This window comes from Ovis aries, chromosome 25 (genome assembly GCF_016772045.2).
Source record: "Ovis aries strain OAR_USU_Benz2616 breed Rambouillet chromosome 25, ARS-UI_Ramb_v3.0, whole genome shotgun sequence".
In the NCBI taxonomy this organism is placed as follows: domain Eukaryota; kingdom Metazoa; phylum Chordata; class Mammalia; order Artiodactyla; family Bovidae; genus Ovis; species Ovis aries.
This window is the reverse complement of record NC_056078.1, coordinates 11,636,483-11,664,050: the sequence shown is the minus strand read 5'-3', so window position 1 is coordinate 11,664,050 and position 27,568 is coordinate 11,636,483. Positions and strand designations below refer to the sequence as shown.

General features: G+C 38.1%; 1 protein-coding gene across 5 annotated transcripts in view; it reads right to left on the bottom strand.

Annotated features, from left to right (window-relative positions):
* Positions 1-27,568, bottom strand: part of CHRM3 (cholinergic receptor muscarinic 3) — a 563,657-nt gene that overhangs the window by 399,678 nt on the left and 136,411 nt on the right. For 4 of the 5 annotated variants that reach the window (XM_027962271.3, XM_060406400.1, XM_060406398.1 and 1 more), the window contains exon 2: positions 5,060-5,168. The exons of the other annotated variant lie outside the window; for it this stretch is intronic. The gene's annotated coding sequence lies outside the window, so the exon portion shown is untranslated. The remainder of the gene's footprint in view (positions 1-5,059; positions 5,169-27,568) is intronic. 5 annotated transcript variants of the gene reach the window in all.

The window sequence follows — 27,568 nt, the reverse complement described above, 5'->3', positions numbered from 1 at the left end:
ATGCTGGGAGGGATTGGGGGCAGGAGGAAAAGGGGACGACAGAGGATGAGATGGCTGCTTGGCATCACTGACTTGAAGGACGTGAGTCTGAGTGAACTCCGGGAGTTGGTGATGAACAGGGAGGCCTGGCGTGGCAATTCATGGGGTTGCAAGGAGTCGGGCACAACTGAGTGACTGAACTGAACTGAGACTGACATCTAAGTCAGAGTCCTTTAGAAGGAGGCTTCTAAATTCACGAAAAATGTTTAATATAAACATCACAAATCTATAAAGATTATGAAAATAAGTAAGGACACATGAGCATCTGTCTGTCCAGTAGGGCTGGTATTCCAACACCATGCTGCTGCTTTTTTTTGTTGTTACACGCAAAATCCTAATATGAGAGTTCAAAATATGAATGGTGGCTGCACTGAAGGACTGAAAGCATGAGATAAGGCAGAGCCCAGGAGAAGCAGGACAGAAAAGCACCAGAGACGTCAGTGTATCTGGTCATCTAGGGTCCCATGCAGAGACAGCAAAGCAACAGCCAAGCCCAATCCCACATCCATGGTTGTGAGCTCTGACCTAGGAATCTACTTCCAAAACCTTTACCCTCAAATGCTTTCGCCACAAACATGATTTTCCTAGTCAGGTGCAAACTTGATAAAAGCTAAAGTTATTGAAAAAATAAACAAGAATAAAGGAGACTGTGTACAGAAGCATTCAGTAATGTTATAATCCACGTTATGGACAAGTCAGGTTCCATTTACTTTGAAATACTCTCTGGAGGCTGATATGGATGGATACAGAGATGGACTGAGAGAGCATCACCATTGTTTCAGATGGTTTATAACTAAGACGTGAGGGAAAGAGACTCGGCTTTCTGTTCTGAGTGATACACACCAGCCAGCCACAATCTACTCCTGGATTACGGCCCCAATTTATCAGTACTTCCCACCTTGGAAACAAATCATGACTCATTTGAAAATCGTCACCCATTTCAACCACTGAATTTTGTCCAACACAAGTCCAAAAGAAAATATTATAAATTTCTTCATAATAAGAACAAGTATACAATCTGTTCTAGAGCATAGGATTATGAAAATGAAAGTTCAAACTCTCCTTCTCCATCACTTTGTGACACGTATTTTATTTTTCCATCTCCTTTCTTTCTTCCCTGTCTGGAAAGTCATTTTAAATGTAGTAACAGCCGAATCTGCCTAACAAATAAGGACCTGAGGAACCAGAGATCAAATTGCCAACATCCGCTGGATCATGAAAAAAGCAAGAGAGTTTCAGAAAAACATCTACTTCTGCTTTATTGACTATGCCAAAGCCTTTCCCTGTGCGGATCACAATAAACTGGAAAATTCTGAAAGAGATGGGAATACTAGACCACCTGACCTGCCTCTTGAGAAACCTATATGCAGGTAAGGAAGCAACACTTAGAACTGGACATGGAACAACAGACTGGTTTGAAATAGGAAAAGGAGTACGTCAAGGCTGTATATTGTCACCCTGCTTATTTAACTTACATGCAGACTACATCATGAGAAACGCTGGCTGGAAGAAGCACAAGCTGGAATCAAGATTGCCGGAAGAAATATCAATAACCTCAGATATGCAGATGACACCACCCTTCTGGCAGAAAGTGAAGACGAACTAAAGAGCCTCTTGATGAAAGTGAAAGACGAGAGTGAAAAAGTTGGCTTAAAGCTCAACATTCAGAAAACTGAGATCATGGCATCTGGTCCCATCACTTTATGAGAAATAGATGGGGAAACAGTGGAAACAGTGGCAGACTTTATTTTGGGGGGCTCCAAAATCACTGCAGATGGTGACTGCAGCCATGAAATTAAAAGACACTTACTCCTTGGAAGCAAAGTTATGACCAACCTAGATAGCATATTCAAAAGCAGAGACATTACTTTGCCAACAAAGGTCAGTCTAGTCAAGGCTATGGTTTTTCCAGTGGTCATGTATGGATGTGAGAGTTGGACTGTGAAGAAAGCTGAGCACCAAAGAACTGATGCTTTTGAAGTGTGGTGTTGGAGAAGACTCTTGAGAGTCCCTTGGACTGCAAGGAGATCCAACCAGTCCATTCTGAAGGAAATCAATCCTGGGTATTCTTTGGAAGGAACGATGCTATAGCTGAAACTCCAGTACTTTGGCCATCTCATGCGAAAAGTTGACTCATTGGAAAAGACTCTGATGCTGGGAGGGATTGGGGGCAGGAGGAGAAGGGGACGACAGAGGATGAGATGGCTGGATGGAATTACCGACTCGATGGAGGTGAGTCTGAGTGAACTCTGGGAGTTGGTGATGGACAGGGAGGCCTGGCGTGCTACAATTCGTGGGGTTGCAAAGAGTCGGACATGACTGAGCGACTGAACTGAACTGAACTGTTTCCCTGTTAGGCCTAAAAAATAGTCAGTGGATTTCTGTTACTTTTATTTTTTTCTTCTTTTTTATTTTTTTAAATTATGAAAGTATGATAATTTGTTTATAGAAGACTTGGAAAATACAGAACAAAGTTACATATAGTTCTACTCTTTATTACAATTATTTTTAATTAGAAAAATTAAGATTTTTAGTTGGAACTGCAATATCAAGCTCTCAAAACTTAATAGAATGAATGGACAGAAAAATAGAAGGATACAGTAGACCTGTAAAGCACTATGAACCACTTCAACATAATTAAGATTTATACAATTTTCAAACAACAGCAGGATATAAATTCTATTTAGGTTCCCAGAATCTATAAACCAGGAGACAAGGAACCTATCCAGGGATATAAAACAAAGGGCAAAAACTTCATGGTCTAAGGATATTGAAATAATACAGAGCCTGCTCTCTCATCACTGTGGAAGTTATGTTAGAAATCAATATCAAAAGATATTTGAAAATAACCCACATATTTTCAAATGCAGTGGGTCACTTTCGCTTTTTAATCATGATGTCATATTTGTTGCTTGTACTTATAATTTGATTTAAATTATCCGTTTGTCTTTTTTGAAATTCTGGATCAGACAGAGCAAATCATGTAACTGGACACATTTCTTAAAGTCCCCTAAATATAGCATATGGCAAGATACTTTCAGAAACAGAGAATCTCTGATGCATGTTATTTTACAACTGCATTAGATAGTAATCTGTGAATATACCTTCAAAATTCCCAACCCAACAAAGGTGCCAAACCATCCTAACAAAAGCATTATGGAGTATATTTTAATTATTTCCATTTTATTTCTCAGAAACTAAGAATGCAAATAGTTCAGTTACTACTTTAGATTTCACCATTAATTGGTAAATGGTTTTGAATCTAGGGCTTTCTGATTCCAGAACCTATAGTTGGCACGATAATCCCATGCTTATCCAGTGAATAAAAATCACTAATGCTGACTGATTACCTAACAAGTGTCACACAGTGCTGCTGCTAAGTGCTCAACCAAATTAACTCATGTAATTCACACAACAATCCTATGAAATAAATATTCATTATTAGACCCATTTTACAGATGAGGAAACTATGGCAAAGAGCAGTTAAATGACCTATCCAACACTGCAGAGATGGAAAATGATGAATCTGGGTTGCAACCCCAGGCAATCTGTCTTTAGCCCCGCCTCACCCCACCATACTTAAGCATTATGCTACAATACAAGCAAGTGACCGCATGTTACCTGTTAATTAAGATTTTTGTCTCACTTATACGTAAAAATTTTATCTGCGTAGTAAACCATTGCCTCTTCAATGGTAATCATATCCAATTTCTGGAAAAAAACTTGCAAACCACTTTTATTGTACTGGCTTGATTATATAATAATTCATTCAACTTTAGTGGAAGTCTTTCTCTGTATTACTAAATACATGTCAAAATTTTCGTTTTCAGTTTTTTATTTTAAGCAGACTAGTGCTGCATTCTGTTGGCTAAATGGATGATCAGATGAGGTGTTAAAGAGATTTCAGGAAACAAAAATTTTAACATATTAAAACTGAATGAGTAATATCTGACTGCATTTCTACATTGTCCTCTTGGTATCCTGAAATGAAATTACACATGAAAAGTATCTTGTATTTTGTCTCATCTAAGTATGAAACACTTAAAAATAAACTCTAATGGAGTAAATATTCTGGAGATCAGAACTAGAAGCCTAATTATTATGATTGATGGGGATTTGTGTGTGCAAGTATATATGAAGAACATGTGCTCCTTAATTAATCATAATTTTCTCAAATACAAAAAAATTGGGGTCATTAATTTAAGTATAATCTTCTCATTTATCTCAGGTGAATAACATATAAAATGTTTGACTCTATTAGCCAATTTTAAAAGAAAATTGTGATTTTTTTTCCCACCTTCCTACTAGTGGTGTTAGTGAGCCACAGATATCATCTATTTTTATGGGGTTTTACTGTTGATAATGTCACATTCAGGATCTCAGTTATCCTTTAAAGCAATCTTATGAATTAGGCAAAGCAGAATGTCTACCTCTCATTTCGTAGATGAAGAAACTGGGTCCTAAAGATTTAAGGGACTAGTTAGATGATAAATGTTGGGGCTGGAACTAAAATTAAGGGAATTGAGTAGAATTTCCTTTCAATGACACCATAGATATCCCATGTCAATTACCATATGATACCTGTGTAAGTGGAAGTATATCAGTTACCCTATTAGGAGCAACTGCAATAAAATTGACCTTTTTCAAAATATTAAGCTAAATAAGATACTTCTGTCTTACACTGCCAGATTTATATGAGATGACAGAACCAAAAGTCACTGAAACTTTCCAGTGACTACTTTCATTCAGTTAAAAAAGAGGTAAAATTCTATACTTCTGAATTCTGCCTATTTAGATATACTTAAATTACCATATATATCAAAAAGTAAAAATATATGATAGATGCATCTAAATGTACTTTTTCATTTTTCAGTTGGTTGGTACATAGACTGTCTAGCCATGTTTCATAATAGTAACACCAATGCACGTGTCTTACATATTTTTTGCAAGATAAATGCATACTGTGTTGAAAATCTCAATATATAACCATACAAATGATACTGAATAGAGAATGACTTACTAGTGAGGAGCCTTGGTGGTATACATCATGATGGGAATGGGTATAGTTCAGTTAATACACAGTCCACTGAGAAACTCGTAACAGAAATAAGTGCCATCACTGTTCAGACCTAAGCAGACACACACAGAAAAGACAGTTAGTCAGCAGATATCATTTTGTACCATTTGCACAAGAGCATCTTTACAACCTGCAGCATTAAAAAACAAAAAGATGCCTGACAAGCAATCCAACGAAAGGGCTTTAATTTATATAAACTCTGTTAATGAGTAGTATAGCAGTGGAACCACACTATGTAAATCAGTAAAGAAGTAAAAAGTTTAGTGATTAGACATTATATAGTGATTAAGAAGTAATATTTTAGTAGTAAACTGTATCACATTACTGGAAGGTTATAAATTTACCAATAAAAATCTAACCCAAAACATCTAACATTCCGTTGTAAATTTGAGGGGGGAAGTTATATGCTAAGCACTTATAGCATGTCTGTGTATAAAATTTCATTTAGTCTTGACAACAGCATTGCAATGCAGGCAATCCCCTCATTTAACAATATTTAAGGCTGCGAGTAGGGCCCTATTCTGTAATCTATTCTTCTTTTTCATATCACTTGGAGTATGCCAGGCACACACTTTTTCCTATGCTAACTTGTGCTCCCTATGACTTATGGTATGAATAACAAATATCATCCGGTCCCATCACTTCATGGGAAATAGATGGGAAACAGTGGAAACAGTGTCAGACTTTATCTTTTTGGGCTCCAAAATCACTGCAGATGGCGATTGCAGCCATGAAATTAAAAGATGCTTACTCCTTGGAAGAAAAGTTATGACCAACCTAGATAGCATATTCAAAAGCAGAGACATTACTTTGCCAACTAAGGTCCATCTAGTCAAGGCTATGGTTTTTCCTGTGGTCACGTATGGATGTGAGAGTTGGACTGTGAAGAAGGCTGAGCGCCAAAGAATTGATACTTTCGAACTGTGGTGTTGGAGAAGACTCTTGAGGGTCCCTTGGACTGCAAGGAGATCCAACCAGTCCATTCTGAAGGAGATCAGCTCTGGGTGTTCTTTGGAAGGAATGATGTTAAAGCTGAAACTCCAGTACTTTGGCCACCTCATGCAAAGAGTTGACTCATTGGAAAAGACTCTGATGCTGGGAGGGATTGGGGGCAGGAGGAGAAGGGGACGACAGAGGATGAGATGGCTGGATGGCATCACCGACTCGATGAACCTGAGTCTGAGTGAACTCTGGGAGCTGGTGATGGACAGGGAGGCCTGGTGTGCTGCCATTCATGACGTCGCAAAGAGTCAAACACGACTGAGAGACTGAACTGAACTGAACTGAACAGATATCAAGAGGATTATAAAAACAGGTATCACCGTTTCACATTTAGTATCCTAGAAAACAAACATGGTATTCTACTCATCTTTGTATGTCAAAATGTAAGATCTTTTCGGTACACATAGATATCTGTTGATTAAGTAAATAAGTGACAGCAGCAACAAAAGTAGAAACTGAAAAAGAGAAAGTCTCAAGTCACACTTTTGTCAATTATTTCCTTTATTTACCAGAATTATGTTCCTGTTTGCAACATAATCTCAAGAGGAAAGATTAAGAATAATAATCTAAAAATGATGTGAATGAAGTTCAAATATATATCATTAAAGAAATACAAACTATTTAGCAGTCAGTTTAATTTAGTTCAGTTGGAGAGGTTTCTGAAGAACAAAAAATGTAAAATAACAAAAATTTTCCAGAAAGAGAGAGAAAAAAAAACCCCACAACCCCTCTCTCATTTCTAGATCAGATACTAACTGCTAACAAAGTCTAAGCACCTTGCCTGTGACCAGATCGCAAGGGGGTAGGACCCACAGATAGAGGAGAAAATTGGTAGAAACTGCACGATCACAAGAAACTATGAAGCGCTGTTCTGCACTGGAGATGCTGTAGTGAAAGCAGTCAGACTGGAGACCATGATGGTCAGATTCCAGTTTACCCTGCAGAAGAAACAAGCATCCTGCCTGTGTAGAGCAAGGGCTGGCAAACTGTAAAGACTGCTGCCTGTGAGCTAAAAATGGCTTTCACATTTTTAAATCGTTGGAGGAAATCAAAGGAATCATTTAAGTGTAAATTATTTGAAATTCAAATTTCAGAGTCTATAAATAAAGTTTTATTGGAATATAGCCACAACATCTCACGTATATATTATCTCTGGTTACGTTTATGCTATAACAGTAATGTTGAGAGGTTGTGACTTGAAAGGCTAAAATATATTTACTATTTGACCCTTTACAGATACCATTGGCTGATTTCTGGTCTAGAGAATGATTAGTTCTCAATTTGGAAGGGATGATATTAAAGAAAGGGGATGCTTTACAGCAGATTGGAAGCAGGGGCTGGGAATCCATTTCCCTATATAGATCCAGGGCAATGCAGTATTATGAGTATAGCAGGGCTTTTTCTCGGGGCACTGGGGTGCTTCCCGGAGGAAGTACCAGAAAGGAGGGTAGATTCAGCCACAGTCTGGCATACAGGCTGGACCAATGAGGATGGATGGAGAAATCCGGCCACCAGAATAAATGTTATTTTTCAGTATGACAGAATGAATTTCTCATGAAGCAAATCAAATCTCCAGGCTCTGATTCTCTGCCTGTATGTGCCAGCCTCTAGGAAGCCAGATAACCAGTATTTTTTTTTTTCTTTTTTTGGTTTGTTTTTTGTTGTTTTCTTGCTGAAGATCTTAGAAAGATTATAAGAGAAAACAGAGACATCCTAAAGCAGGTAAAAGACACTCCATTGATCCCATAGAAAAGCAAATAGTGGGTCATATCTAATAACAGATAAACAGGGGATGAAGCAAAACAAAACAAAGCATAAGAACTATATTAAAAAGAATCTGCTACATAATACATGAAAATATACGGAGAGGAAGCATTTTCATTTGAAGGATATCAAAGAAAAGTTAAAATAAGTTTTCTAGAACAACCACTCCATGCTTTTGATGAAGTTTGAGACAATACAGAATAAAATTCCAAAGATTTATCTTCAGAGAAGTTAATTAAACCGAAACAAATGAAAAGATACTTAAGTGGTTTCCCATTTAAATATTAATTGCATCTTGATGACAAGAAAAGGGGTTTGATGTCAAAGACTCGGGTCTGAACATCAATTCCACTATTTTTCTTGCTGCATGACCTTGGACAACTGACTTTCTATTCAAAGACTTATTTCCATCACTTCTTAAATAGGGTTATCCTGAGAACTGTAGGACCGAAAATGCATAAAATGTCCAGCATACTGCCTGTCACATAGGAGGCACAGGATATTTCCCAGCTTCCTTTATACTTTCTGACCCTGCTTACTTTCTCACCCTCTTACCCTAACACTAATCATCTACCACAGTCATTACGGCTGTAGGACAATGGTAGGTCTCTTTCATGTTGTCATATTTGACTTTGCATCTTGTTTTTGCTGGGTGGACTATACCTTTTAAACTTTGGACTCCTCTCTCTTTAACTGGTAAATTGGTATTTACTTAAAAATTTAATTCAGAAATGAATCCTGCAACCTCCTTAATCACTTAGACAAAAAATATACAGCCACAACATTTTGTGTATAAACCTATTTTTATGATTAATACTGTATTCTTTTTTATTTACATGTGTCTTTCCCAGGAGGCTATCGTGCCAAGTGCATTGATGTGATACATCAAGATGACCAACTACGGCCTCCTGTAGAAGACAGACACGTGAACACATACACCTGCCTACGTTTCTGCCTATTCACTGGCCTTACAGCAGAGATTGTGCCCTGATGCTAGTTGAACAGATAGCATCTCCTTCATGCCAGATGCAACCTGGAGTCAAGAAGTGACTTCATAAATGCTTGGTCATAATAGGCTTTATTATTTTTTTAAAGAACAAATAAAGAATGAAAAAAAGAAGAATGATGGAAAGATGGTGAGGATTTGATTTAAAAAAAAAAAAGGACACTTAGCATATAGTTGCTGATCCTGACTACTTAATTATCCTGGAAATCCATATAGAAATATGCACAAAATCATACAAATATCTTCAGTTTATACGGTTGGTTAAATCATTTTTAGAAGTAGTTCCCAAGAACAATCTTCTCCCATATCTTGAACACTTACCATGTGTTACACTCTGGTAGATACAACCTATAAGTCAGTTATTATTATTCTTATTTTTTTCAGAGGAGAAAATTGAAAGTTAGGAATCAAAATAGAATTTTTTTCTTGATTAATCATCACACAGGAAGTTGAGACCTAAGTCTACCAAATTAAAGTCAAGGTGTTCCACATAACAAACTAGGCATGGTCTCTACTTTGTAAAAAGATGCGCTTAACAGAACACTCATTGTGTAAACAGTTGGTAAGTGGTAGGTGTTATAACTGCTATTATTAATACCATAACCTAACAAAAGGGAGCTGTTTTAACACTATGGAATGCTGGATTGTTAAATATATTATGCTCTATTGCTATAATAAGTATGAAAGTTATGCTAATATAAGGAAATGTGTACATGAATGCAGAATACAAAATGTTATATATAGGCTTATTAAAATTATAGGCAGTTTCATGTAGGGTAGGTTAACAAAAATTATAAGACAGTGTGATAAATATAATAAAATTGTGCAACTATAGGTAACTTATTTGAACTTCATCAATTTATTTGAGAAGATGCAAATCTGCTTGAGTTCAAGCTTATGTTTTAAAAAGCAGATAATGTATATACATTTCTGAAAGTGGTGGTAACATCCTAGACCTGCACTTTTGAAATCGCACTTTTTTCTGTAAGTAAAATAATATATTACTGCTGTTTGTTAGTCCATTTATTTATTTTGCTATTGGGAATGGAAATATCTAGAGGCAGATTTAAAAATAAGAATGACTGAAGTGAAGTTGTCTTTGAATTGGAGTCATTTAAACCACCTACTCTATTTAAAGGGCTTCCCTTGTGGCTCAGCTGGTAGCGAATCCGCCTGCAATGAGGGAGACCTGGGTTCTATCTCTGGGTTGGGAAGATCCCCTGGAGAAGGGAAAGGCTACCAACTCCAGTATGCTGGCCTGGAGAATTCTATGGACTGTATGGTATATGGGATCGCAAAGAGTCGGACATGACTGAGCAACTTTCACTTTAGTTAAAATACACAGCGTTTACCTTAATATTTCCCAATTAGCATAAGCAATTAGCACATAATGATGCTAATTCTATACACGAAAGTTTTATACACACACACATGAGAGAGAGAACCAGCTATTTCGGCAGAACCTCAAGAAGAATAACGTCAAAATTATCCAAAAACGAGTAAGAATATTTGACAAGAGCAACAGTTGAGATGCAGAAACGTGTTGAATTATGCTCAGCTGTCTGCATGCAAACCCTACCATAGCCATTTAGGGCACTGCTCATCTTAGTTTCAGACTTTCCTCTGAAGGCTGTTCTAACCACTGTCACCCACTCACGAGGCAACTAACGTTCCTTTATTCTCATTGCATTATAACAGAACAAAGTACAAAAGATTGAAAGAATTCTGTTTGATCAAAAGAACTGTCTATCAAAGAAAGTGCAGGCAAGTGACCCTGACTGCATAGCTATGAAACCTACTCAATGAGGAATCAGAAACATCTCCTCCTGAGTGTGTGGGTGGCTCTTCCCTACAATAGTATGCCCAGAGACTCATGCCTGCTTCATCCAAGGCTTGAACAAACTAATGGTTAGGCCTGAGGCAAAAAAGCGATATTCTGGATGAAAATACACATTTTAACTAGGTTTTACATAATTTGAAAGTTATGTGAAAAGTATTTTTTCTTTCTTCATTGACTCTAGAATTATTTTGCACCAGGCATAACTCTTTTAGTAACTATATATTCGATAGCCACAGTGCTAAGGTAGGAAATAATAAACCAAAAAGAAAGACAGTCTTTGTGAAAAAGGCTCAGGCATAAGCAAACTAGGAGGTTTTATCTCTTGGTTTGTTTTAAACTGCTGCTGGCTAAGTTTCTTTGTGTGTTTACATTTGTAATGAAGAAACTGTCACTTCATGTTTACGTTTACTGGCTATTAGAGTTTAAAGAATACTTGTGCTGAGAATTAACTTCTATGTTTATTCTAAATTTGCTCGCTCAGTGTTCCAGTTACTCTTTTCTCTTAATTTTAACTTAGGACAGTTAAATTAACTAGACAAAAATCAGCGGGATTTTTTTTCCTTAACATGCAGTTTACAAAACAGAGACAGCGGCCTCCAACTCTATTTAAATTTCAAATCTAACTCCAATGTTATCTAACTGGACTGAGACAACCTTTAGACAGGCTGGGGATAAAGGGTTCTCATGAATCAGGAAATCCTGATGGTAGAGAAGCTCTCAAGCTTTAGGATGGAGTGGTGCTGGGGAGGTGAACTAATGCAGAAAGGAGGTCAAAAGATGGGGCAAAGCCAGCACAGAAAAAGTGAGAAGCAGCTTTCCTGGGCTTCTCCTGGGGGGAGTGGGGGAAGAGGAAACAAAGTCTCTCAGAGTCTCATTACGCTTTGCAATCGCACCAAAGATGAGAACTGGGTAGATGAAGGAAAGAGATACTTGGAAAGAGCTCGCAAAATAGTACAATCTCATTATTTCTCCCATTACGCACTCCAGCTCTTCCCTCTTTTTTCTCTTATTTCTGCTTCTCCCCCTACTCTCAATTCTCTTCCTTTTTCCTTTTCTTTCTACCTGTCCTTTTTCAGCAGGAACATTATCATAATCAGTGTTACTCATGTGCCTACCTGTGTGTATACACTTTGGTGGGTGCTTTATACACGTATCTGTTTTCTTTTCCCAGTCTTCTGAAATTGCAATTATTATCTATCTTTTAAAAACCTGTGTTTTTTATCAAGTGAATTTCACAGTCAAATAGCCAGGGAGTGAACAAATGTAGGAATCAAATCTATTAATAAAGGAAAGTTCTACTCCCAGGGAACTCTCTCTTTTAAAAAGAAAGTTCTATTCCTGGGACAAGAACTCAGTGTAAATACAGAATTTAGCATAACATCACAGACTCTGAGCATCTAAGGATGTGAGTTGTGGTGGTGGAATCTGAGAGCTGAATTAAGTTATCCTTCAAAACACAATTCCACATCAGAGAGCTATCACTTTGTTGTTGTTCTTTTGACAAGCTGTGTCTGACTCTTTTGACCCCATGAACTACCACATGTCAGGCTTCTCTGTCTTCACTATCTTCCAAAGTTTGCTCAAATTCATGTTCATTGAGTCAGTGATGCCATCCAGCCATCATCCCCTTCTCCTCTTGCCCTCAATCTTTCCCAGCATCATGGTCTTTTCCAGTGAGTCAGCTCTTCACTTCAGGTGACCAAATTATCAGCTGCAGCATCAGTTCTTCCAATGAATATGCAAGGTTGATTTCCCCTAGGATTGACTGGTCTGATCTTGCTGTCCAAGGAACTCTCAAGAGCCTTCTCCAGTACCACAATTCAAAAGCATCAATTCTTCAGTGCTCAGCCTTCTTTATGGTACAACACTCACATCTGTACATGACACTGAGATAGTCTCAAATAACAGCAATAAATTAAGTTAGGGACCAAATGAAAGCAATTTCTGAACCTTAATATTACTTCAGTTCAGTCGCTAAGTCATGTCCAACTCTTTGCGACCCCATGGACTGCAGACAGGCCTCCCTGCCCATCACCAACTCCTGGAGTTTACTGAAACTCATGTGCTTGAGTTGGTGATACCATCCAACCATCTCATCCTCTGTCGTCCCCTTCTCCTTCTGCTTTCAACCTTTCCCAGCATCAGGGGCTTTTCAAATGAGTCAGCTCTTCGCATCAGGTGGCCAAAGTTTTGGAGTTTCAGCTTCAACATCAGTCCTTCCAATCAACATTTAGGACTGATCTCCATTAGGATGGACTGGCTGGATCTCCTTGCAGTCCAAGGGACTCTCAAGAGTCTTCTCCAATGCCACAGTTTAAAAGCATCAATTCTTTGGTGCTCACCTTTCTATATAGTCCAACTCTCACATCCATACATGACTACTGGAAAAACCATAGCCTTGACTAGACAGACCTTTGTTGGCAAAGTAATGTCTCTGCTTTTGAATATGCTGTCTAGGTTGGTCATAACTTTCCTTCCAAGGAGTAAGCATCTTTTAATTTCATGGCTGCAATCACCATCTGCAGTGATTTTGGAGCCCCCCAAAATAAAGTCTGACACTGTTTCCACTGTTTCCCCATCTGTTTCCCATGAAGTGATGGGACCAGATACCATGATTGTAGTTTTCTGAATGTTGAGTTTTAAGCCAACTATTTCACTCTTCTCTTTCACTTTCAAGAGGCTCTTTAGTTCTTCTTCACTTTCTGCCATAAGGGTGGTGTCATCTGTATATCTGAGGTTATTGATATTTCTCCTGGCAAACTTGATTCCAGTTTGTGCTTCCTCCAGCGCAGCGTTTCTCATGATGTAGTCTGCATATAAGTTAAATAAGCAGGGTGACAATATGCAGTGACATACTCCTTTTCCTATTTGGAGCCAGTCTGTTGTTCCATGACCAGTTCTAACTTTTGCTTCCTGATCTGCATACATATTTCTCAAGAGGCAGGTCAGATGGTCTGGTATTCCTATCTCTTTCAGAATTTTCCACAGTTTATTGTGATCCACACAGTGAAAGGCTTTGGCATAGTCAATAAAGCAGAAATAGATGTTTTCCTGGAAATCTCTTGCTTTTTCAATGATCCAGTGGATGTTGGCAATTTGATCTCTGGTTCCTCTGCCTTTTGTAAAACCAGCTTGAACATATAGTAGTTCATGGTTCACGTATTGCTGAAGCCTGGCTTGGAGAATTTTGAGCATTACTTTACTAACGTGTGAAATGAGAGCAATTGTGCAGTAGTTCAAGCACTCTTTGGCATTGCCTTTCTTTGGGATTGGAATGAAAACTGACCTTTAGTCCTGTGGCCACTGCTGAGTTTTCCAAATTTGCTGGCATATTGAGTGCAACACTTTCACAGTGTCGTCTTTCAGGATTTGAAACAGCTCAACTGGAATTCCATCACCTCCACTAGCTTTGTTTGTAGTGATGCTTCCTAAGGCCCACTTGATGTCACATTCCAGGATGTTTGACTCTAGGTGAGTGATCACACCATCTTGATTATCTGGGTCCTGAAAATCTTTTGTACAGTTCTTCTGTGTATTCTTGCCACCTCTTCTTAATATCTTCTGCTTCTGTTAGGTCTATACCATTTCTGTCCTTTATTGAGCCCATCTTTGCATGAAATGTTCCCTCGGTATCTCTAATTTTCTTGAAGAGATCTCTAGTCTTTCCCATTCTATTGTTTTCCTCTATTTGCACAGATCACCAAGAAAGGCTTTCTTTTTTAAAATTTAATTTTATTTTTTAATATAAATATATTTATTTTAATTGGAGGCTAATTACTTTACAATATTGTATTGCTTTTGCCATACATCAACATGAATCCTCCACGGGTGTACACATGTTCCCCATCTTGAACCCGTCTCCCACTTTCCTCCCCATAGCATCCCTCTGGGTCATCTCAGTGCAGCATACGGGATGCTTGGGGCTGGTGCACTGGGATGACCCAGAAGGATGGTACAGGGAGGAAGGCTTTCTTATCTCTTCTTGCTATTCTTTGGAACTCTGCATTTAAATGAATATATCTTTCCTTCTCTCCTTTGCTTTTTACTTCTCTTCTTTTCACAGCTATTTGTAAGGCCTCCTCAGACAGCCATTTAACTTTTTTGTATTTCTTTTTCTTGGGGATGGTCTTGATCCCTGTTTCCTGTACAATGTCAGGAACCTCTGTCCATAGTTTATCAGGCACTCTGTCTATCAGATCTAGTCTCTTAAATCTATTTCTCATTTCCACTGTATAATCATAAGGGATTTGATTTAGGTCATACCTGAATTCTCTAGTTAGTTAGTTAGGAGGTCTAGTTAATGTTAGTTAGGAGGGGCCGTTTTTAGGATCAATTTACCAGTTAACTTATGGATGATAAAAATACAGATGGACAATTATTACTAGGTCAACAGATATCTAACCTGGAAGGGTAGTTGAAGAGGTGTTTCTTTACCAAACTGAAACAAAATTAGCAGTCTATTCTCTGGTGGCTCAGATGGTAAAAGATCTGCCTGCAATGCAGGAGACCTGGGTCCAACCCCTGGGTCGAGAAGAACTCCTGGAGAGGGGAATGGCTACCCATTCTATATTTTTGCCAGGGGAATTTCATGGACAGGGCAGCCTGGCGGGCTACAGTCCATTGGGGTTACAAAGAGTTGGACACGACTAGGTGACTTCTGTTAGAGGAGTACACTGATTGAAACCGCCCACCCTGGCTAGGCACCATAGTAACCATTTGCATGAGTTGTTTTATAAGAGGAGATCCTTATAAGGAATATGGAACTAATAAGCCACCACCAACCAGAAGAGTTCCGGAAAGGTCGAAAGGAGACACCACGTGTCTGTCCACTTCCCAGAATCCCTCTCACTAGCGTCCATCTTGGCTGAGCGATGCGTGCCAATCAAGAATGACTGGCCAAAAACCACCCAGAAACTAATCCCATCACCATAAGACCCGAGACTGTGAGCCACGCAGCAGAGCAGTTCTCCTGGGTTCCCTTACCCTACTGCTCTCCACCCGGGTGCCCTTTCCCAATAAAGTCTCTTGCTTTGTCAGCATATGTGTCTCCTTGGACAATTCATTTCTGACTGTTAGACAAGAGCCCAGTTTCGGGCCCTGGAAAGGGTCCCCCTTCCTGCAACACTTTCACTTCACTTCATGACTACCTCATCCATCTGAAATATTCTAGGGATATTAGAGATGGAATCCAAGAAAAGCAAACTTAGACGTCATCTTTGAAATGTAAAAAATGAAAGAAAAATACAAAAAACAGAAAAGCAAGCTTAATTATTACTTTAAGACCTAACAGGGCATGCTATTGGAATGAGGAAGCTTTCTGCCAGAATACATCTACAGAGGTGAAATATGCATTTACATTGAGATGGAAATGGTTCCCTTACAACTTCCCCTAAGCTGTCTGGTAGAATGCATAATTACTTTCAAGTATTTGAAAAGCCAGTGCACTCTTCATTCTGAAACCTGAAAAGGCCTTGGTTTCCTGGAAGCACAGCATGAAGGAAGACAGCCAAAAAAGCATAGAAAATACTTTTTTCACATTATTAGCCTGGACGTTTAGATGGTTATCTTTGTGACTGTCTCTGGATATTTTCCTAGTCCTGTCTTGAAAGGAAGCGATTTATGACTCAGCAATCACAGTTACCTAAAGTGGATGTGAGAGAATTTTCAAAAAGTTGAGAGCTTCCTAGTATTTTGGGTATAGAGATGCCTCAGGTATGTCTGGAGTGAAAATATTTACAGATTTCACAAATTCTGTTTAGTCTCTTGAGGTATTAGTACTTCCTTTAATGTCAGAGTGGAGTTAAAGCCAAAAGCAGTAAGGATTCCTTAGTACTGATATTCTGGATCTCTTTGACTAAGTAAGAAAGACTACAAGCAAATAGGGCAATAGGATACTGTGCTCTTAGGGTAAAAAGAGGACAATCTTATTGCTTAAGATGGTAGCAAGTGTTGCTTATGCATTCAGTACTTCAGTGTATCATTTCAGGCAGCTGTCTCTTAGCCCAAGCTCCCTCTAATCTCCACAGTTAAGCAAGGGAAGTATCATTTGAAATGAAGATAAAATGAGGGCTTTTCCACTTACATATTAGAGAAAGTACATTTTTAGGTTACTTACAAATAAAGAATATTATTAACAAGCAAAGAACAAGCAATAATCCTAAAGAAGAGGGCAAAATTAAGGCTTTGTATAGGAAGTGTTCTGGGGATTCCCAGGTGGCTCAATAGTAAAGACACTGCCACCAGCCAATGTAGGATACATAGGAGATGCATGTTTGATCCCTGGATCTGGAAGATCCCCTGGAAGAGGCAATGACAACCCACTTCAGTATTCTTGCCTGGAAAATCCCATGGACAGAGGAGTCTGGTGGGTTACAGTCCATAGGGTTGCAAAGAGTTGGACAAGACTGAATGACTGAGCATACATACATATGTTTAGGAACTCGTCTACAATACGTGAATATGTATAGATTATTTTTAAGCTATGCATTTATACAGTGAGGTTTACAATTAAGATTATCGACCTTTTTGACAGTTATCTGCTGAATTACATAAGCTTATAACTTTTTGATGGACATGGTATTGACTTAAAAAAAAAAAAACTCACAAGATGAGAGTTGTGAGTTAAATTATATTTGGGGGAAAATGAGGACTATAGCCAGGAAGATAGAGTTTCAGATAGCTCTGAGAAACTGCTCCAAAGATGTAGTGGGAAAAGGACAGTAAATATGTGATTTTGGTGAAGGGGCCGTACATGCAACCAAGTACATATCTTTTGCAGAAGGCTTCTGCTACTCATGAGGAACAGTCACCACCATGAAGAATTTAAGAGCTTTTCTAGATGTGAGGAGATACAAGAATTGGGCTCATAAAATATACTCCTGAAAATATCTAAGTACCGGAGGGCCTGTTCCACCAGTTCTTTCCAGAGCACAGAGTGCCTCATTTCTGCACTCCACCCTGAACTCCTTTCAGGGGTTGTTAAAAACCAGCAGCTGCAGCAGTACCTGATTTAATCCTTTTAGAGATACATGGTAAGTACCCATGGCAAGCACCAGTTTGTAGCTGGCATGAGAACACTCTGGTTGGCAGGCCCATTATTTACTGCCGAGACCAGTTAGTAGGATGCTCTCTTCACAAAGTTGCTTTTCTCCCTCAGTCTCAGCTCATGAGTATTATTAATCTTGGAGAATCCATCTCAACAGAGATTGTTTGCCATAGGAAGAAAATGGCTTTAGCCAAGATTATGCCAATAACTCTGTCTTCCAGCTACAGCTATAAATAAATTATTGAGCCAGAAATAAGTTATTGACATACAATGTGTGTGTGTGTGTGTGTGTGTGTGTGTGTGTGTGTAGGTGTGTGTTGGGGGGGAGCTACTTAAACCATATTCTCCTCTGGACATTGTGGGAATTGGAAAACTAAGTTAAAGTTAGAATGTTAGAATTTAGGTAATTTATCTAACCAAAGCAAACTTGATACCAAGAGGATTAGTCATGTAACTCTGAACCCAATGTTATTCCTGACTTCTGGACTCCAAACGCAAAATGAAATTGGGAGCAATAGTCTCAAGATGTTTAGCAGGCTTAGAACTAGCAATGCCCTGATGGATCCTGAAGTGTGCTTTTCCACACATTCAGCAAGCTTGCAGCTTGGTAACAGTGCATGATGTTCAAGATACCTAATCTGCCTCAGCCTCATCCTCAATTCCAGATGAGGCTGCTTGCCTCTGGCTCAAGGTCAAGCTGCAAAAAGCCTGCACCCAAAGGCCTGGTTCACAGTCTCTTTCACAGCCCTTGCCTTTACTCAGGCCTAAGCAATGGCCCTGCCCCCTAATGCCATTGACCTCCATGAAGCTGACTTCATGATGCTAGGGAACAAGCTTCAGAAGTACCAATGGGAGGTCCAGACCAGGAAACTGCTAAGATTTCCAAACAAAAAAAACAAATGTAGGGATAACGAGAAAAAAGGCTTTGCAGCAGGATAGGATTCTTATGTCTAAACAAAACCCAAAGGCAACATGTGGAGCCTGAAGAATTTGCTGAAATGAGTGTGAAAGTGTTTTAACGAGGTAGAGCCCCCACTCAATGTGGGTTTGGCGTTCTAGAAACACAGAGCCCAAAGTGGGGAAAAAAAGAAATGGGAAGCTCTGAAAACATACTAGCTAGGAAAGGTTCTTTAAGTAAGACCTGGTGACTGGGGCTCCACTGAATGTTCTTAACTTGGTAATATGGCAGCAATATGATGAACTTCATTCACTCTTAAGGACAAGGAGACAAATGGATTGAGAGCTTTTTACCCCAGAGGTGTTGAGTGCATATTGCCAATATTAACTATCAGAAAATTTCTCCCAGTGTTTAATCTATCTTCCTCTTCTCAACAAAGATTTGGTGCTGAATTAATTCTACTACTGAAGTTCTGCTAAAAGTATAATCATTTGGTGGAAGAAAGTTGTAAAAGTAGCCCAGGCTGCGAATGTGAAAGATCCATCTAAGACGTCAGCTGCATGAGAGCAGAAACTCTCTCGCTGCTGCCTCTACAGCATGCTGCACAGGGCCTGGCAGGTAATGGCTTAGTTTTTAATGGATGAGCATTCTTAGAGGAAAACAGCATCTTCAAAGTAAGTCTTTACTCAAGTTTAGCAGCTCCTAGCAATGGTATGACACCTTTCAATTAATGACAGCCTTATTATAATCACAGGTTATTATTTAAATTATTCTCTATCCTTCAGTGAGGTTCTCCCATGATTTAGGTAAAGTGCTGGTTGTTCCAAATATGTACTGTATCATATAATCCTTATCACAACCTTGAAAATGTATATTAGCCTCATTTTCCAGATTAGGAAACTGATGATTCAAACTTAGGTTGAATGTTGCCAAATATCATTCACTTTCCACCATGTAATATCTTGTTTATCTTCTGTCACTGAGAATGCTCCTGAAATCAGAAATAACAGGTAGACTTCTGGAGGTGAGAGGCGCCAGCTAATTCTGACATCATCATGACATTATATAGTAGTAATCTAGCCAGGGATTCACCTTGCAATCTAGGAAATGGGATAAGATAAGGTAATATACATGTGAAAATGCTTTGAAAATTAAAGACGTAGAGGCGCATACCAATATGTGTGTTCTCCAATGAACATATCCTTCCTGACACTCATGTGATGGTGAGGGAGGGGAGCAGGGGACCACCAGCTAAGCACCCAGAACTGCCAAGTCTTCAGTGGGGCAATGGAGGTAGAGAACCAGATCAGCCTTACAGTCGATGTATGAGTTTACCATCATGGAAAACTCAGCTTAATTATGGAGGTTATACTCAGTATATTTTATTATCATATTCATATAAAAATTGAGAGACAGGAAGAATAGGATGCTTTTGTTTTTAAAAAATAGAGGAATTTGGCCTTTTCCCCCCGTCAAGGAGAACAAAGGTGTTTCCAAATATATCATTAGAGTTTTAATAAATGAGGCATTTTGCAAAAATCTTTTTTTTTCCCTATGAAACAGAGTAAAAATTTTAAAGACAAAAATAATATTTCAGCTGAATATGTTCTGTTTTCATGTTATTAGAGGTGATTTTGCACAGATTTATAGCCAAGGTTATACTAACCTTCACCAGACAGTCCTTCCTATTAGTCACATTTTTCTGGCATACTCTTGATTACGTTCATATTTAACCGCCTAGTTTTCATTAAACTTTGGGTTTTTTTTTTCAGGATCTGAACATTAAACTTTATCAAGTACAGGGCAACTCCTACATATCTTGTGAGAAAAATTCACCTTAGAAGTCCATTCTAGAAGTTCTTTTCTACAAGACAAAGTAAATATATAGTCAACATATTTTCCTTAGAATTAACCAAGCACATACCTTATAACACTTAATCCATAACAATTTCATTAGAAGTAGAGTCACAAAAAATGCTTCTAACATTTTATGACACCTGGCATGATAAAAAATATGAGTTATACTTACTCCCTAAGTGTAATCATTGTCTCCATTAAACTATTTTATAAAGTTTCTTTTCAGATGTTCTTAGGATCCTCTAACATTTTCACATGCACTTTTCCTGTACACCTTAACCCACGAGTGATATATTCAATTATTTCTCAATAGAACTGGGGAAAATGAAATTTTTCTCATCTAAACTCATCATCTCTACCAAATATGTATTTTTTTTCCCTTGGTTTTGTCCCCAAAGTTTTTAAAACATAGTGTCCAACTACACCAATGAGAAACAAATTCTGAAATGAATCCTAATTATTCTTGTATCATCACCATCAAACACATGAACAGAATGATTCTTCTATAAAACTTGATTCTAGGCACCATGGTTCATATGGTTTGGGTAGAGGAAACCTTACTCCTTCAAGAGTATGCTTAGAAATGGAATGAGTAAATTTTGATACAATTAAGTGAAACAGGAGACAATTATTTCAATGTATAAGAGAAATCACATGCATTCAAATTTCCATACATTTTAATGAGAGGGCTATGGAATAAATAAGACGATATATATGTCAAACTAAATTGATTAAAAAATTTTTCCCACAATACATCTCTTTGAACTTGGACTAGAGGAGAGCAGAAAAACACAAGAAAAAGAGAGACAGTGCTGTACATGGGACACAGGTTTTTGTTTGCAATGGCAAGTTAGTAAGTCTAGTGTAGAGAACTAGGTTGTCTGCATTGGAGAATACGGTTTGTTCAAGAGGATAAGCAAAGGGAAAATAAATGCACTCCTTTTAAGTACTTTATCTTCGAAATGGCAGGAAACGAAAAGGCAAACTAAAAATAAATAAATAAATAAAAAATCCCTCAACTTTCAGTTGCTGTTTCTATATGCTTCCCTGGTAGCTCAGCTGCTAAAGAATCTGCCTGCAATGTAGGAGACCCCCATTCAATCCTGGGGTCAGGAAGATCCCCTGGAGAGGGATAGGCTACTCACTCCATTATTCATGAATAATGAGGGCTTTCAAATAGGAAAAGGAGTAGGTCAAGGCTTCTATGTCATGAACCTCCACCCATAGCTCTTCGCACTCTATCAGATCTAATACCTTGAATCTATTTGTCACTTCCACTATATAATCATAAGGGATTTGCTTTAGGTTTAAAGATAATGTCCATACAAAAGAATTCACCCTTTTTAGTATATGGCTTACTGAGTTTCATAAATGTTCACTGTAGTGTATCCATGTCCACAATCAAGATATAAATTTCCATCACCCTAGGAAGGAACCTATGTCACTTTGGGTCCGCACCCTTCTACTTCCCCATCCCTGGCAACAACTGCTCTGATTTCTATTCTTGAACTTTTTCCAGAATGCCTTACGAATTAAAGCCTTTTGGGCCTCCCTGGTGGCTCAGATGGTAAAGCGTCTGTCTACAATGCAGGAGACCCGGGTTGGAGCCCTGGGTTGGAAAGATCCCCTGGAGAAGGAAATGGCAATCCACTCCAGTACTATTGTCTAGAAAATCCCATGGACAGAGGAGCCTGGTAGGCCACAGTCTATGGGGTTGCAAAAAGTCGGACACAACTGAGCGACTTCACTTTCACTTTCTTTTATTGAGCATATCTGATATGTGGGAGACACGTAATTGTATGAGTTTATCTCTAGATTCTGAATTATGTTTCATTGATCTATAATCTATCTTTATGCTACTATCACTGTTTTGATTACTGTAGTTTTATATTATGTTCTGAATCAGGAAGTGTGAAGTCCTCCACCTCTGTTCTTTTTTCAAAAAAACTTTTGATTATTTTGGGTCCTGTGAATTTCCACACAAATTTTTGGATTAGTTTATCAATGTCTATAAAAATCTGAATGAGATACCAATAAAGTTTAACTGAATCTACCGATAAAAGTGGAAAGAACTGTCATCTTGACAATATTAAGCCTTTTAATCAATGATCAGGAGATGAATTTCCATTTATTAAAATTTAAATATTCATTAATTTTTCTTAGCTAACATGTTCCTTCTCTCAGAAAGTTATCTTCCCTTAGCAGTGTTTTGTAATTTCTGATGCATAAGTATTTTACTAAATTTATTTATACATATTAATTTTTGTTAATAAAATAATTTAAATTTCAATTGCAAAAGTTCATTGGTAGTATATAGATATGCATACATGCATGCATGCTAAGTCGCTTCAGTCACTTTAGTGTCTGACTCTTTGTGACCCGATGGACTGTAGCCTGCCTGGCTCCTCTGTCCATGGGATTCTCCAGGCAAGAATACTGGAGTGGGTTGCCATACCCTCTTTCAGGGGATCTTCCTGACCCAGGGATCAAACCCATGTCTCTTATATCTCTTGCATTGGCAGGCAGGTTCTTTACCACTAGCACCACCTGGGAAGCCCAAGATATGCATATTGATCCTATATTCTCTGATTTTGCTGAACAGTTCACTAGTTCTAAAACTACTTCTGTGGATTGCTTAAGATTTTCTACCTATAGGATCACATCAACTGCCAATAAACATAATTTACTTCCCTTCTAATCTGGATAACTTTAACTTAGTTATCTCTATATTTTTTACAACACCAAGTATTAAAATTGAGCATCTTGTGTTTTTCTTTTTTTTCTATCACAGGGAAAAAAAGATTATCTTTAATTCTTTAGCATAATGCTAGCTGTAAGGTCCTCTGTAGACACCCCTTAATAGATTAAGAAAGTTACCTTCTGTTTCTAGCTTGTTAAAAGTGTTTAGTTTTTATTTTTAAAACAGGAATGGATGTTGATTTTTTTTTTTGCATCTACTATGAAGATCATGTGGTTTTTTCCCCTTTCTTCTCTTATTTTGGCTTATCACAGTAACTGATTTTTTCCCATTAAACCAATTTTGCAAACAACTACTCACAGAATTTATACACATTGACCAATTTACATAGTGATTTGGTTTGCTATTTCTAACAGAAGAAAAGGGTTGAGATTAGCATCCGAAGTTAATACTGAACCTGCATCAAGTAACTTCTAAAGACAGATGACTATAATGTTGATGTAAAGATGAATGATAAATGGACTGAGGCAGGAAATAGATAATCTATGAAAGTAACAGAAAATTAACAAGACATCTCTTAATTATCAGTAAGCTAAGCTTCAAAATGGAAGAATTTTAAATTAGGACTTTTTTATATTCACTCCTCAGACTACCACATCAAAGCAGTTGGTACTCACTAAACAAGATATGCTATATTCCGTGATGTATCAGTCCCTGCTAACAGAGCAAGACGTGCAAGTATTCCTTCAGCAACAATTTTTAAAGTCTTGTTTTCTCTCCTCATAGGGAACCCTTGCTGAAACACTTCAAGTACTAGAAAAAGATATCAGTGGGCTGAAAAGTGAATGGAAGATGAGGAAGAGGATCTAGCAACTATCAACTACTCTTTTAAGCCTGAATAGGAAGGAGGATATCTGTAATGGTTTCTCGAGTTATTCCAGAATACAACATGTTGCTATGGTTGTCTCCGTCCCAAATAAATCAATGTACTTTTATTTCCATCTCTAAACTCTGTTGCTACATGATCTATGGATTCTATTGTCAAGTACACTCTTCGAGTCATGTCTTGGCATTTACTGTAGCTGGATTACTAAAATTTAGAGGAGGGCACCTTGCTCACTCTGTCATTCTGATGTAATGCACCTTCAAATTTGTGGTCAGCCAAAAGCCCAGTGCAGAGAAGACAGGATCTACAGAGAGTGTTTATCCTATTGTCACAGGAGAGTTTCAACAAGACGTGCCAGGTTTCTCACTGATGAATACATCACACCCTCCCTGCACAATGGCAGGAATCAGTCCTGCTGAGTATTAATAAGACAGAAGTCTCAAGACCTGTCACATCCCATCACACAGTGAGGTCTAGCTAAGTGATGGCTGACACAGACAGCTGTGATTTGCCATCATCTCAGTATAAGGAAAAGAAAGTAGCAACATGAAAGGGTTTTACTCCCTCTTGAATTCATCCATCCATTTACTCATTTATTAAATAATGACAGCTGACATGTATTAAAGGCATTCTATGCTAATCAGTGTTACATTTTCTCTTAATCCTCACAGCAACCCTATGAGGGTTTTCATTTTGGAGATAGAGGAGTTTAGGAACTTAAAGAGCTCGAAAGTTTCCATTAAGTGCTGAGCAGTTTGCAAAATACAAAAATACGAAATATATGTCATCATGCTTATCACTGTAGACATTAACAGTACAGAATGAGAAAATAGACTTTTAAGAAAATGTATTATAATGAGATATTAAAAATAGTCAATATTATTTTAAAATGCTTTATGAATACCATGCAGTTGTGTGTATCTTATATTCATTATCTTTTACTATTCATAAGCCTCTGAGGTAGGCTCTTTGACCGATTTTTGATTCAAAAATCTTGAATTTTATAGATGAGGAAACTGAGGCTTACAGAGGTTAATTAAATCGTCAGAAGTTATTAGCTAGTAAATGATGAATGCTGCGATTGAGACATTTTTCCATATGCTGTAAGAACACAGAGAAAAGAGCAATTAACCAAATTGGATGCTCAGTTAAAGCTTCAAAGAGAACTGTTTGACACTGGAACTGCAGCTTGAAATTTGTGAGTGGGAGTTCACGTGGAAAGACAGGAAAAATTTCAGACTTAAGGAACAGCTCAGGGAAAGACATGCAGTTGCCACAGATTCGGGGAACAACCAGAAGGCCAGTAGTGCTTGAGGCAAGGGTAAGTGAATGTGTCAGTGAAAGCACAGAAGGCTATAAATGGAGTTTGGGAATAAGTTGTTTAAGGGCCTTGCATAATTTTTAAGAAGTCCAGTTTAAACAACACAATGGTTAACAAATCAGGTTCTCGAAATTCAACCATTCTAGGTAAGAATCCACTTAGCACTATCATTTATTAAATACATTAGCTTGACTAAGAAACCTTATCTAATCCACTATTTCTTCATCTGTAAAATGGGAATAAGTATAGTAACTATTCTGTAGGTTGTTAAAGCAGTAAATGAGATATAGCACTTCTACAAGATGTTGTGGTATACAGATGTAAAAAGACTTCAGTGAAAGTTATTCTCATCATTATTACCAAGCTTATTATCATTATGGTTGAGACAGACTTAGATGGTGGCCGGTGGAAAATATACATAACAAAGGAAAAGTCTAATAAATGAAAATAGGTCCTTTTACCTGTTCCCTGCTATTTGACAGGAGTTGTTCCTATCAAATACAGAGTCAATATTTCACTTTCACTTAACTGCATCAAAGGAATCAGAGCATGAATATACTTGCTGAAGCCAGAAAATGTCTTGATCATTAATGCTATGGGAGAACAACCCAGCTAGGGGCCGCTAGCAAGTACTGATACATGGACCAGCCACTGAGGTCAAATCCAGGGTTCAGGGTGTGCCTTGGCAGCTGGTAAAAACACTGGAATGAAGTCAAGTTGTTCTGACTATAATGTAAAAAATACCAATTATCCACACTACAACTTTAATGATAATTTGGAGGTTCAGGAAGCAATACCTAGCTCTGCAAAGAAAAGGATTAAAAAAGAAAAGCAGACAAGCAGAAGATGAGACGTATAGCATACTGACCGTAGAGGAAGAAGGACTATAGAGTAAGGAGCCCTGTCTTACGGGTTATTCCAATATGGAGCCTAAATAGCTGAGGATGCAGAGTGCAGGTCAAAGCGGGGTTTGCTTCAGCATAAGAGAAAAATGGATAGCACAACTTAATTTTGATTGCCCCATATGACGGAGCTAAGGTTACTTCTCTCCTTCCTATCCTTCATTTAAACAAGCTGAAACTCCTGATTAATGCTTTCCTAAACCTGGCTGAGAAGATTCAAAACATATTGATGCCTGAGTACCACTTCTAGGTACCCAGGGACTCTCACTTCAGTGGAACTGCAGTGCCTTAAACATCAGGTTTCTGATAGGTCCCTGGGTTGATTGTAACTTGCAGCCAAGGCTCAGAACCACTCGGGTGCGTAATATGTTACAGACAACATTTCATCCCCTGCCTACGTACGGTTATTCCAAATAATGACAAAACAATGAGCTGTCCTTTGGAAGAATGCATCACCCTGAGAGTGATTAAACAGCTACAAGCTTAATCTATTTTCAGACATTAAAATAAAAAAAATACACACAGTCTTGAGATAGAGGGTTGGAGGAAGGTAAGGTGGGATATATGTATATTGGCAGTTCATCATTTTCTCTAAAGAACAATCTGGGAATATGTTATGATTTGCATTACTCTACTTGAGCTTTTGAATTAAAATTTAAATAGCGGGATCTGCCTGTGCTCAGTCACTAAGTCGTGTCTGACTCCTCGTGACCCCATGGACTTGCCAGGCACCTCTGTCCATGGGATTTCCCAGGCAAGAATCCTGGAGTGGGTAGCCATTTCCTTCTCCAGGGGATTTTTCCCCACCCAGGGATCTAACCCATCTCTCTAGCATTGGCCGGCAGATTCTTCACCATTGAGCCACCAGGGAAGCCCTGATGGGTCTGTATATAAGTATTAATACTATACATGATTAAAATTTTTTAGGAAAAAGAAAACCTAAATGTTTAACAATATCGTCACTGGCAATCAACCTTGGATACAGCAATACATCATGTGGCTAGGAAAGTAAAAATTAGGTTGACTATCTCACTGCTTGAAAATCTACATAAGAAAAATGAAGCAAAATGCACAATAACATGCTTTGAAATGATTAAACTTGCTCTAATTTTCACTTTACAAAATTTAGTATTAAAATGTTTTTACTTTATCCAAGTACTAAGATAAAGGATAATTAGATTTTTTTTAAAAAAAATGACAGATTTGAGAAAAATCAAAGAATAGTGACTGGAA